This window comes from Diorhabda carinulata, chromosome 10 (genome assembly GCF_026250575.1).
Source record: "Diorhabda carinulata isolate Delta chromosome 10, icDioCari1.1, whole genome shotgun sequence".
Classification (NCBI taxonomy): domain Eukaryota; kingdom Metazoa; phylum Arthropoda; class Insecta; order Coleoptera; family Chrysomelidae; genus Diorhabda; species Diorhabda carinulata.
The window spans coordinates 5,141,536-5,158,142 of NC_079469.1; positions in this window are offsets into that span (position 1 = coordinate 5,141,536).

Consider the following 16,607-nt stretch of genomic DNA (forward strand, 5'->3'; position numbering starts at 1 on the left):
CAACACATTAAAGTTAATAAAAATTGGATTCTCAACATTCATTAGGAAATCCGGCAACAACGTATCCGGTTAGAATAATTACATGATATTATAGCGCCCTTGCGAACTGACACGAACACACCCGAACCCACACACACACGAACACACTCGGACACACACGAACACACACAAACACACTCGAACACACACGAACACATACGAACACACACACGAAAACATACGTACAGACACGAACACACACGAACACACGCGAACACACACGAACACACACGAACACACTCAGACACACACGAACACACACAAACACACTCGAACACATACGAACACACACACGAAAACATACGTACAGACACGAACACACACGAACACCACCGAACACACACGAACACATACGAACACACGCGAACACATACGAACACACACGAACACATACGAACACACTCGAACACATACGAACACACTCGAACACACCCGAACACACACACGAACACACTCGGACACACACGAACACACACGAACACACGCGAACACACACACACGAACACATACGAACACACACGAAAACATACGTACAGACACGAACACGCACCAACACAGACGAACACACACGAACATACACAAACACACACAAACACACACGAACACACTCGAACACACACACGAAAACATACGTACAGACACGAACACGCACGAACACACACAAACACACACGAACACATACGAACACACACGAACACATACGAACACATACGAACACACACAAACACATACGAATAAACGCGAACACACACGAACACTCACTAACACAACCGAACACACACGAACACACCCGAACACAAGAACACGCGCGAAAACACACGAACACAAACGAACACACACGAAAACATACGTACTGACACGAACACATACGAACACACACACGAAAACATACGTACAGATACGAACACGCACGAACACACACGAACACATACGAACACACACAAACACACACGAACACATGCGAACACACACACACTCGAACACGCACCAACACAGACGAACACACTCGAACCCACACACACGAACACATACGAACACACACGAACACATACGAACACACACGAACACACACGAACACAAACGAACACACACGAAAACATACGTAAAGACACGTACACGCACGAACACACACGAACACACACGAACACATACGAACACACACGAACACATACGAACACATACGAACACACACGAACACAGATTTTCAACGTTTGTTAGAAAGTCCGACAACAACGCATCCAGTTATTGTGGTTACAACACAGCCGCGAATCGGACAGGAGAGGTGAAGCCCTACAAGAAGTTTTCTCGACACTGAACCTAATTGGTAAGAGCGCCGCGAGGTCCATCATCGACCTGACGTTCATTAACAGCGCCCTTGAGAACTCACACGAACACACCCGAACACACACGAACAACCGCGAACACATTCGAACACACGCCAACACACACGAACACACACACGAAAACATACGTACAGACACGAAAACATACGTACAGACACGAACACACACGAACACACCCGAACACATACGAACACACACACGAAAACATACGTACAGACACGAACACACACGAACACGCACGAACACACGCGAACACACACGAACACACACGAACACACGCGAACACACGCCAACACACACGAACACCTCCAAACACACACGAACACACACGAACACACCCGAACACATACTAACATATACGAACACACACGAACACATACGAACACACACACAGGAACACAAACGATCACACACGAACACACACGAACACATACAAACACATACGAACACACACGAACACAGACCTTAAGACTCAACCTTGGTCCATCTACAATGTTTATATAACAGTGAACCAAAAAGAAATTTTTAACGTTTGTTAGAAAGTCCGACAACAACGCATCCAGTTATTGTGGTTACAACACAGCCGCGAATCGGACAGGAGAGGTGAAGCCCTACAAGAAGTTTTCTCGACACTGAACCTAATTGGTAAGAGCGCCGCGAGGTCCATCATCGACCTGACGTTCATTAACAGCGCCCTTGCGAACTCACACGAACACACACGAACAACCGCGAACACATTCGAACACACGCCAACACACACGAACACACACACGAAAACATACGTACAGACACGAACACACACGAACACGCACGAACACACACGAACACATACGAACACACGCGAACACATACGAACACACGCCAACACACACGAACACTCACGAACACCTCCAAACACACACGAACACATACTAATACATACGAACACACACGAACACATACGAACACACACGAACATACACGAACACACTCGAACACACACACACGAACACACTCGAACACACCCGAACACACACGAACACACGCGAACACACACGAACACACTCGAACACATACGAACACACACACGAAAACATACGTAAAGACACGAACACACACAAACACACAAACACACACACACGAACACATACGAACACACACGAACACACCCGAACACACCCTTACACACACGAACACACACACCCGAACACATACGAACACATACGAACACACACGAACACATACGAACACACACGAACACATACGAACACACACGAACACACACGAAAACATACGTAAAGACACGTACACGCACGAACACACACGAACACACACGAACACACACGAACACAGATTTTTAACGTTTGTTAGAAAGTCCGACAACAACGCATCCAGTTATTGTGGTTACAACACAGCCGCGAATCGGACAGGAGAGGTGAAGCCCTACAAGAAGTTTTCTCGACACTGAACCTAATTGGTAAGAGCGCCGCGAGGTCCATCATCGACCTGACGTTCATTAACAGCGCCCTTGCGAACTCACACGAACACACACGAACAACCGCGAACACATTCGAACACACGCCAACACACACGAACACACACACGAAAACATACGTACATACACGAACACACACGAACACGCACGAACACACACGAACACACCCGAACACATACGAACACACACACGAAAACATACGTACAGACACGAACACACACGAACACACACGAACACGCACGAACACACGCGAACACACACGAACACACACGAACACACACGAACACCTCCGAACACACACAAACACATACGAACACACGCGAACACATACGAACACACGCCAACACACACGAACACCTCCAAACACACACGAACACACACGAACACACCCGAACACATACTAACATATACGAACACACACGAACACATACTAACACATACGAACACACACACAGGAACACAAACGATCACACACGAACACACACGAACACATACGAACACATACAAACACATACGAACACATACGAACACATACGAACACACACGAACACAGACCTTAAGACTCAACCTTGGTCCATCTACAATGTTTATATAACAGTGAACCAAAAAGAAATTTTTAACGTTTGTTAGAAAGTCCGACAACAACGCATCCAGTTATTGTGGTTACAACACAGCCGCGAATCGGACAGGAGAGGTGAAGCCCTACAAGAAGTTTTCTCGACACTGAACCTAATTGGTAAGAGCGCCGCGAGGTCCATCATCGACCTGACGTTCATTAACAGCGCCCTTGCGAACTCACACGAACACACCCGAACACACGAACAACCGCGAACACATTCGAACACACGCCAACACACACGAACACACACACGAAAACATACGTACAGACACGAACACACACGAACACGCACGAACACATACTAACATATACGAACACACACGAACACATACTAACACATACGAACACACACACAGGAACACAAACGATCACACACGAACACACACGAACACATACGAACACATACAAACACATACGAACACATACGAACACACACGAACACAGACCTTAAGACTCAACCTTGGTCCATCTACAATGTTTATATAACAGTGAACCAAAAAGAAATTTTTAACGTTTGTTAGAAAGTCCGACAACAACGCATCCAGTTATTGTGGTTACAACACAGCCGCGAATCGGACAGGAGAGGTGAAGCCCTACAAGAAGTTTTCTCGACACTGAACCTAATTGGTAAGAGCGCCGCGAGGTCCATCATCGACCTGACGTTCATTAACAGCGCCCTTGCGAACTCACACGAACACACCCGAACACACGAACAACCGCGAACACATTCGAACACACGCCAACACACACGAACACACACACGAAAACATACGTACAGACACGAACACACACGAACACACACGAACACGCACGAACACACGCGAACACACACGAACACACACGAACACATACGAACACACGCGAACACATACGAACACACGCCAACACACACGAACACCTCTAAACACACACGAACACACACGAACACATACTAACATATACGAACACACACGAACACATACTAACACATACGAACACACACACAGGAACACAAACGATCACACACGAACACACACGAACACATACGAACACATACAAACACATACGAACACACACGAACACAGACCTTAAGACTCAACCTTGGTCCATCTACAATGTTTATATAACAGTGAACCAAAAAGAAATTTTTAACGTTTGTTAGAAAGTCCGACAACAACGCATCCAGTTATTGTGGTTACAACACATTAAAGTTAATAAAAATTGGATTCTCAACATTCATTAGGAAATCCGGCAACAACGTATCCGGTTAGAATAATTACATGACATTATAGCGCCCTTGCGAACTGACACGAACACACCCGAACCCACACACACACGAACACACTCGGACACACACGAACACACACAAACACACTCGAACACACACGAACACATACGAACACACACACGAAAACATACGTACAGACACGAACACACACGAACACACGCGAACACACACGAACACACACACGAACACACTCAGACACACACGAACACACACAAACACACTCGAACACACACGAACAGACACGAACACATACGAACACACACACGAAAACATACGTACAGACACGAACACACACGAACACCACCGAACACACACGAACACATACGAACACACGCGAACACATACGAACACACACGAACACATACGAACACACTCGAACACATACGAACACACTCGAACACACCCGAACACACACACGAACACACTCGGACACACACGAACACACACGAACACACACGAACACACGCGAACACACACGAACACACGCGAACACACACACACGAACACATACGAACACACACACGAAAACATACGTAAAGACACGAACACACACGAACACACGCGAACACACACGAACACCTCCAAACACCTCCAAACACACACACGAACACATACTAACACACACGAACACATACACGCGAACACACGCCAACACACACGAACACCTCCAAACTTCCAAACACACACGAACACACCCGAACACATACTAACATATACGAACACACACGAACACACAGGAACACAAACGATCACACACGAACACACACGAACACACACAAACACACACACACACGAACACACACGAACAGACACGAACACATACGAACACACACACGAAAACATACGTACAGACACGAACACACGCGAACACACACGAACACACCCGAACACACACACGAACACACTCGGACACACACGAACACACACAAACACACCCGAATACACTTGAACACACACGAACAGACACGAACACATACGAACACACACACGAAAACATACGTACAGACACGAACACACACGAACACCACCGAACACACACGAACACACGCGAACACATACGAACACACACGAACACACTCGAACACATACGAACACACTCGAACACACCCGAACACACACACGAACACACTCGGACACACACGAACACACACGAACACACGCGAACACACACACACGAACACATACGAACACACACGAACACACAAGAACACACACGAAAACATACGTACAGACACGAACACGCACGAACACATACGAACACACACACGAAAACATACGTAAAGACACGAACACGCACGAACACACACGAACACACACGAACACACCCGAACACACACAAACACACACGAACACATACACGCGAACACACGCCAACACACACGAACACCTCCAAACTTCCAAACACACACGAACACATACTAACATATACGAACACACACGAACACATACGAACACACACGAACACACAGGAACACAAACGATCACACACGATCACACACGAACACACACGAACACATACGAACACACACAAACACACACACACACGAACACACACGAACACTTACGAACACACACGAACACCAACAAACACACACACACGAACACATACGAACACACACGAACACACACGAACACACACGAACACACCCGAACACACACGAACACATACGAACACACACGAACACAGATTTTTAACGTTTGTTAGAAAGTCCGACAACAACGCATCCAGTTATTGTGGTTACAACACATTAAAGTTAATAAAAATTGGATTCTCAACATTCATTAGGAAATCCGGCAACAACGTATCCGGTTAGAATAATTACATGACATTATAGCGCCCTTGGGAACTCACACGAACACACCCGAACACACACACGAACACACATAAACACACCCGAATACACTCGAACACACACGAACAGACACGAACACATACGAACACACACACGAAAACATACGTACAGACACGAACACACACGAACACGCACGAACACACACAAACACACACGAACACACACGAACACGCACGAACACACGCGAACACACACGAACACCTCCAAACACCTCCAAACACACACACGAACACATACTAACATATACGAACACACACGAACACATACACGCGAACACATACGAACACACGCCAACACACACGAACACACACGAACACCTCCGAACACGCACGAACACACGCGAACACACACGAACACCTCCAAACACCTCCAAACACACACACGAACACATACTAACATATACGAACACACACGAACACATACACGCGAACACATACGAACACACGCCAACACACACGAACACACACGAACACCTCCAAACACACACGAACACACCCGAACACATACTAACATATACGAACACACACGAACACACACGAACACACACGAACACACACGAACACACTCGAACACACACAAACACACCCGAATACAATCGAACACACACGAACAGACACGAACACATACGAACACACAAACGAAAACATACGTAGAGACACGAACACACACGAACACGCACGAACACACTCGAACACACACGAACACACTCGAACACACACGAACACACAAAAACACACACACACGAACACATACGAACACACACGAACACACACGAACACACACAAACATACACACACGAACACACACGAACACACGCGAACACATACGAACACACACGAACACAGATTTTTAACGTTTGTTAGAAAGTCCGACAACAACGCATCCAGTTATTGTGGTTACAACACATTAAAGTTAATAAAAATTGGATTCTCAACATTCATTAGGAAATCCGGCAACAACGTATCCGGTTAGAATAATTACATGACATTATAGCGCCCTTGCGAACTCACACGAACACACCCGAACACACACACACACACTCGGACACACACGAACACACCCGAATACACTCGAACACACACGAACAGACACGAACACATACGAACACACACACGAAAACATACGTACAGACACGAACACACACGAACACACACGAACACACACGAACACACACGAACACGCACGAACACACTTGAACACACACGAACACACTCGAACACACACGAACACATACGAACACACGCGAACACATACGAACACACGCCAACACACACGAACACCTCCAAACACACACGAACACACACGAACACATCCGAACACATACTAACATATACGAACACACACGAACACACACGAACACAGATTTTTAACGTTTGTTAGAAAGTCCGACAACAACGCATCCAGTTATTGTGGTTACAACACATCAAAGTTAATAAAAATTGGATTCTCAACATTCATTAGGAAATCCGGCAACAACGTATCCGGTTAGAATAATTACATGACATTATAGCGCCCTTGCGAACTCACACGAACACACCCGAACACACACACGAACACACATAAACACACCCGAATACACTCGAACACACACGAACAGACACGAACACATACGAACACACACACAAAAACATACGTACAGACACGAACACACACGAACACACACGAACACACGCGAACACACACGAACACACACGAACACCTCCGAACACGCACGAACACACGCGAACACACACGAACACCTCCAAACACACACACGAACACATACTAACATATACGAACACACACGAACACATACACGCGAACACATACGAACACACGCCAACACACACGAACACACACGAACACCTCCGAACACGCACGAACACACGCGAACACACACGAACACATCCAAACACCTCCAAACACACACACGAACACATACTAACATATACGAACACACACGAACACATACACGCGAACACATACGAACACACGCCAACACACACGAACACACACGAACACCTCCGAACACGCACGAACACACACGAACACACACGAACACCTCCAAACACCTCCAAACACACACGAACACACACGAACACACCCGAACACATACTAACATATACGAACACACACGAACACACACGAACACACACGAACACATACGAACACACATGAACACACACGAACACACACGAACACACACGAACACACACGAACACACACGAACACACTCGAACACACACACAAACACCCGAATACACTCGAACACACACGTGAAGACACGAAAACGCACGAACACACACGAACACGCACGAACACACTCGAACAGACACGAACACACAAAAACACACACACACGAACACATACGAACACACACGAACACATACGAACACACACAAACACACACACACGAACACACACGAACACACGCGAACACATACGAACACACACGAACACATACGAACACACACGAACACAGATTTTTAACGTTTGTTAGAAAGTCCGACAACAACGCATCCAGTTATTGTGGTTACAACACATTAAAGTTAATAAAAATTGGATTCTCAACATTCATTAGGAAATCCGGCAACAACGTATCCGGTTAGAATAATTACATGACATTATAGCGCCCTTGCGAACTCACACGAACACACCCGAACACACACACACACACACGAACACACTCGGACACACACGAACACACCCGAATACACTCGAACACACACGAACAGACACGAACACACACGAACAAGCACGAACACACGCGAACACACACGAACACACTCGAACACACGAACACACACGAACACATACGAACACACGCGAACACATACGAACACACGCCAACACACACGAACACCTCCAAACACCTCCAAACACACACGAACACACACGAACACATCCGAACACATACTAACATATACGAACACACACGAACACATACTAACACATACGAACACACACACAGGAACACAAACGATCACACACGAACACACACGAACACATACGAACACATACGAACACATACGAACACACACGAACACAGACCTTAAGACTCAACCTTGGTCCATCTACAATGTTTATATAACAGTGAACCAAAAAGAAATTTTTAACGTTTGTTAGAAAGTCCGACAACAACGCATCCAGTTATTGTGGTTACAACACAGCCGCGAATCGGACAGGAGAGGTGAAGCCCTACAAGAAGTTTTCTCGACACTGAACCTAATTGGTAAGAGCGCCGCGAGGTCCATCATCGACCTGACGTTCATTAACAGCGCCCTTGCGAACTCACACGAACACACACGAACACACACGAACACACACGAACACACACGAACACTTACGAACACACGCGATCACACACGAACACACACGAACACACCCGAACACATACGAACACACACGAACACACACGAACACACACGAACACACGCGAACACAAACAAACACACACGAACACATACGAACACATACGAACACATACGAACACACACGAACACACACGAACACACACGAACACACCCGAACACATACGAACACACACACGAAAACATACGTACAGACACGAACACACACGAACACACACGAACACACACGAACACACACGAACACACACGAACACACACGAACACGCACGAACACACGCGAATACACACGAACACACTCGAACACACACGAACACACACGAACACCTCCGAACACACACGAACACATACGAACACACGCGAACACGCCAACACACACGAACACCTCCAAACACACACGAACACACCCGAACACATACTAACATATACGAACACACACGAACACATACTAACACACCCGAACACATACGAACACACACACGAAAACATACGTACAGACACGAACACACACGAACACACACGAACACGCACGAACACACACGAACACAGACCTTAAGACTCAACCTTGGTCCATCTACAATGTTTATATAACAGTGAACCAAAAAGAAATTTTTAACGTTTGTTAGAAAGTCCGACAAAAACGCATCCAGTTATTGTGGTTACAACACAGCCGCGAATCGGACAGGAGAGGTGAAGCCCTACAAGAAGTTTTCTCGACACTGAACCTAATTGGTAAGAGCGCCGCGAGGTCTATCATCGACCTGACGTTCATTAACAGCGCCCTTGCGAACTCACACGAACACACTCGAACACACACGAACAACCGCGAACACATTCGAACACACGCCAACACACTCGAACACACACACGAAAACATACGTACAGACACGAACACACACGAACACGCACGAACACACGCGAACACACACGAACACATACGAACACACGCGAACACATACGAACACACGCCAACACACACGAACACTCACGAACACCTCCAAACACACACGAACACATACTAACACATACGAACACACACGAACACATACTAACACACACGAACATACACGAACACACTCGAACACACACACACGAACACATACGAACACATACGAACACATACGAACACACTCGAACACACCCGAACACACACGAACACATACGAACACACGCGAACACATACGAACACACACGAACACACACGAACACATACGAACACACTCGAACACATACGAACACACACACGAAAACATACGTAAAGACAGGAACACACACAAAAACACACACACACGAACACATACGAACACACACGAACACACACGAACACACACGAACACACACGAACACACCCGAACACACACGAACACACCCTTACACACACGAACACACACGAACACATACGAACACACACAAACACACACACCCGAACACATACGAACACACACGAACACACACGAACACACACGAACACACCCGAACACACACGAACACACCCTTACACACACGAACACACGCGAACACACACGAACACAGACCTTAAGACTCAACCTTGGTCCATCTACAATGTTTATATGACAGTGAACCAAAAAGAAATTTTTAACGTTTGTTAGAAAGTCCGACAACAACGCATCCAGTTACTGTGGTTACAACACATTAAAGTTAATAAAAATTGGATTCTCAACATTCATTAGGAAATCCGGCAACAACGTATCCGGTAAGAATAATTACATGACATTATAGCGCCCTTGCGAACTGACACGAACACACCCGAACCCACACACACACGAACACACTCGGACACACACGAACACACCCGAATACACTCGAACACACACGAACAGACACGAACACATACGAACACACACACGAAAACATACGTACCGACACGAACACACACGAACACACACGAACACACGCGAACACACACGAACACACTCGAACTCACACGAACACACTCGAACACACACGAACACCACCGAACACACACGAACACATACGAACACACGCGAACACATACGAACACACACGAACACATACGAACACACTCGAACACATACGAACACACACGAACACACACAAACACACACACACGAACACATACGAACACACACGAACACATACGAACACACACACGAAAACATACGTAAAGACACGAACACGCACGAACACACACGAACACACTCGAACACACAAAAACACACACACACGAACACATACGAACACATACTAACATATACGAACACACACGAACACATACACGCGAACACATACGAACACACGACAACACACACGAACACCTCCAAACTTCCAAACACACACGAACACACACGAACACACCCGAACACATACTAACATATACGAACACACACGAACACATACGAACACACACGAACACACTCGAACACACAGGAACACAAACGATCACACACGAACACACACGAACACACCCGAACACATACGAACACACACAAACACACACACACGAACACATACGAACACACACGAACACACACGAACACACCCGAACACACACGAACACACGCGAACACACAAGAACACAAACAAACACACACACACGAACACATACGAACACACACGAACACACACGAACACACCCGAACACATACGAACACACACAAACACACACACACGAACACACACGAACACACACGAACACACACGAACACAGATTTTTAACGTTTGTTAGAAAGTCCGACAACAACGCATCCAGTTATTGTGGTTACAACACATTAAAGTTAATAAAAATTGGATTCTCAACATTCATTAGGAAATCCGGCAACAACGTATCCGGTTAGAATAATTACATGACATTATAGCGCTCTTGCGAACTCACACGAACACACCCGAACACACACACGAACACACATAAACACACCCGAATACACTCGAACACACACGAACACCTCCAAACACCTCCAAACACACACGAACACACCCGAACACATACTAACATATACGAACACACACGAACACACACGAACACATACGAACACACATGAACACACACGAACACACACGAACACACACGAACACACACGAACACACACGAACACACACGAACACACACAAACACACCCGAATACACTCGAACACACACGAACAGACACGAACACATACGAACACACAAACGAAAACATACGTAAAGACACGAACACGCACGAACACACACGAACACACAAAAACACACACACACACGAACACACACAAACACACACACACGAACACACACGAACACACGCGAACACATACGAACACACACGAACACATACGAACACACACGAACACAGATTTTTAACGTTTGTTAGAAAGTCCGACAACAACGCATCCAGTTATTGTGGTTACAACACATTAAAGTTAATAAAAATTGGATTCTCAACATTCATTAGGAAATCCGGCAACAACGTATCCGGTTAGAATAATTACATGACATTATAGCGCCCTTGCGAACTCACACGAACACACCCGAACACACACACGAACACACTCGGACACACACGAACACACACAAACACACCCGAATACACTCGAACACACACGAACAGACACGAACACATACGAACACACACACGAAAACATACGTACAGACACGAACACACACGAACACACGCGAACACACACGAACACACACGAACACCTCCGAACACGCACGAACACATACGAACACACGCGAACACATACGAACACACACGAACACACACGAACACGCACGAACACATACGAACACACACGAACACATACACGCGAACAAATACGAACACACGCCAACACACACGAACACCTCCAAACACCTCCAAACACACACGAACACACACGAACACACCCGAACACATACTAACATATACGAACACACACGAACACACCCGAACACATACTAACATATACGAACACACACGAACACATACGAACACACACGAACACATACGAACACATACGAACACACACGATTACACACGAACACGCACGTTAAAAATCTGTGTTCGTGTGTGTTCGTATGTGTTCGTATGTGTTCGCGTGTGTTCGTGTGTGTTCGTGTGTGTGTGTTTGTGTGTGTTCGTATGTGTTCGTGTGTGTGTGTTTTTGTGTGTTCGTGTGTGTTCGAGTGTGTTCGTGCGTGTTCGTGTGTGTTCGTGCGGGTTCGTGCGGGTTCGTGTCTTTACGTATGTTTTCGTGTGTGTGTTCGTATGTGTTCGTGTCTGTTCGTGTGTGTTCGAGTGTACCCGAATACACTCGAACACACACGAACAGACACGAACACATACGAACACACACACGAAAACATACGTAAAGACACGAACCCGCACGAACACACACGAACACGCACGAACACACTCGAACACACACGAACACACAAAAACACACACACACGAACACATACGAACACACACAAACACACACACACGAACACACACGAACACACGCGAACACATACGAACACACACGAACACATACGAACACACACGAACACAGATTTTTAACGTTTGTTAGAAAGTCCGACAACAACGCATCCAGTTATTGTGGTTACAACACATTAAAGTTAATAAAAATTGGATTCTCAACATTCATTAGGAAATCCGGCAACAACGTATCCGGTTAGAATAATTACATGACATTATAGCGCCCTTGCGAACTCACACGAACACACCCGAACACACACACGAACACACTCGGACACACACGAACACACACGAACACACTCGAACACACACGAACACCTCCGAACACACACGAACACATACGTACAGACACGAACACACACGAACACGCACGAACACATACGAACACACACGAACACAGATTTTTAACGTTTGTTAGAAAGTCTGACAACAACGCATCCCGTTATTGTGGTTACAACACATTAAAGTTAATAAAAATTGGATTCTCAACATTCATTAGGAAATCCGGCAACAACGTATCCGGTTAGAATAATTACATGACATTATAGCGCCCTTGCGAACTCACACGAACACACCCGAACACACACACGAACACACTCGGACACACACGAACACACACAAACACACCCGAATACACTCGAACACACACGAACAGACACGAACACATACGAACACGCACGAACACACGCGAACACACACGAACACACACGAACACACACGAACACCTCCGAACACGCACGAACACACGCGATCACACACGAACACCTCCAAACACCTCCAAACACACACACGAACACATACTAACATATACGAACACACACGAACACATACACGCGAACACATACGAACACACGCCAACACACACGAACACACACGAACACACACGAACACCTCCAAACACACACGAACACACACGAACACATACGAACACACGCGAACACATACGAACACACACAAACACACACACCCGAACACATACGAACACACACGAACACACACGAACACACACGAACACACACGAACACACACGAACACACACGAACACACACGAACACACACGAACACACACGAACACACACGAACACACCCGAACACACCCGAACACACCCGAACACACACGAACACACCCTAACACACACGAACACACGCGAACACATACGAACACACACGAACACAGACCTTAAGACTCAACCTTGGTCCATCTACAATGTTTATATGACAGTGAACCAAAAAGAAATTTTTAACGTTTGTTAGAAAGTCCGACAACAACGCATCCAGTTATTGTGGTTACAACACATTAAAGTTAATAAAAATTGGATTCTCAACATTCATTAGGAAATCCGGCAACAACGTATCCGGTTAGAATAATTACATGACATTATAGCGCCCTTGCGAACTGACACGAACCCACACACACACGAACACACTCGGACACACACGAACACACAAACACACCCGAATACACTCGAACACACACGAACACACACGAACAGACACGAACACTCCCAAACACACACGAACACATACGAACACACCCGAACACATACTAACATATACGAACACACACGAACACATACGAACACATACGAACACACACAAACACACTCGAACACACACGAACACCTCCGAACACACACGAACACATACGAACACACGCGAACACATACGAACACACGCCAACACACACGAACACACACGAACACCTCCAAACACCTCCAAACACCTCCAAACACCTCCAAACACCTCCAAACACACACGAACACACCCGAACACATACTAACATATACGAACACACACGAACACATACGAACACACACGAACACACTCGAACACACAGGAACACAAACGATCACACACGAACACATACGAACACACACACGAAAACATAGGTAAAGACACGAACACGCACGAACACACACGAACACGCACGAACACACACGAACACACGCAAACACACAAAAACACACACACACGAACACATACGAACACACACGAACACACCCGAACACACACGAACACATACGAACACACACAAACACACACACACGAACACATACGAACACATACGAACACACACGAACACACACGAACACACCCGAACACACACGAACACACGCGAACACATACGAACACACACGAACACAGACCTTAAGACTCAACCTTGGTCCATCTACAATGTTTATATGACAGTGAACCAAAAAGAAATTTTTAACGTTTGTTAGAAAGTCCGACAACAATGCATCCAGTTAT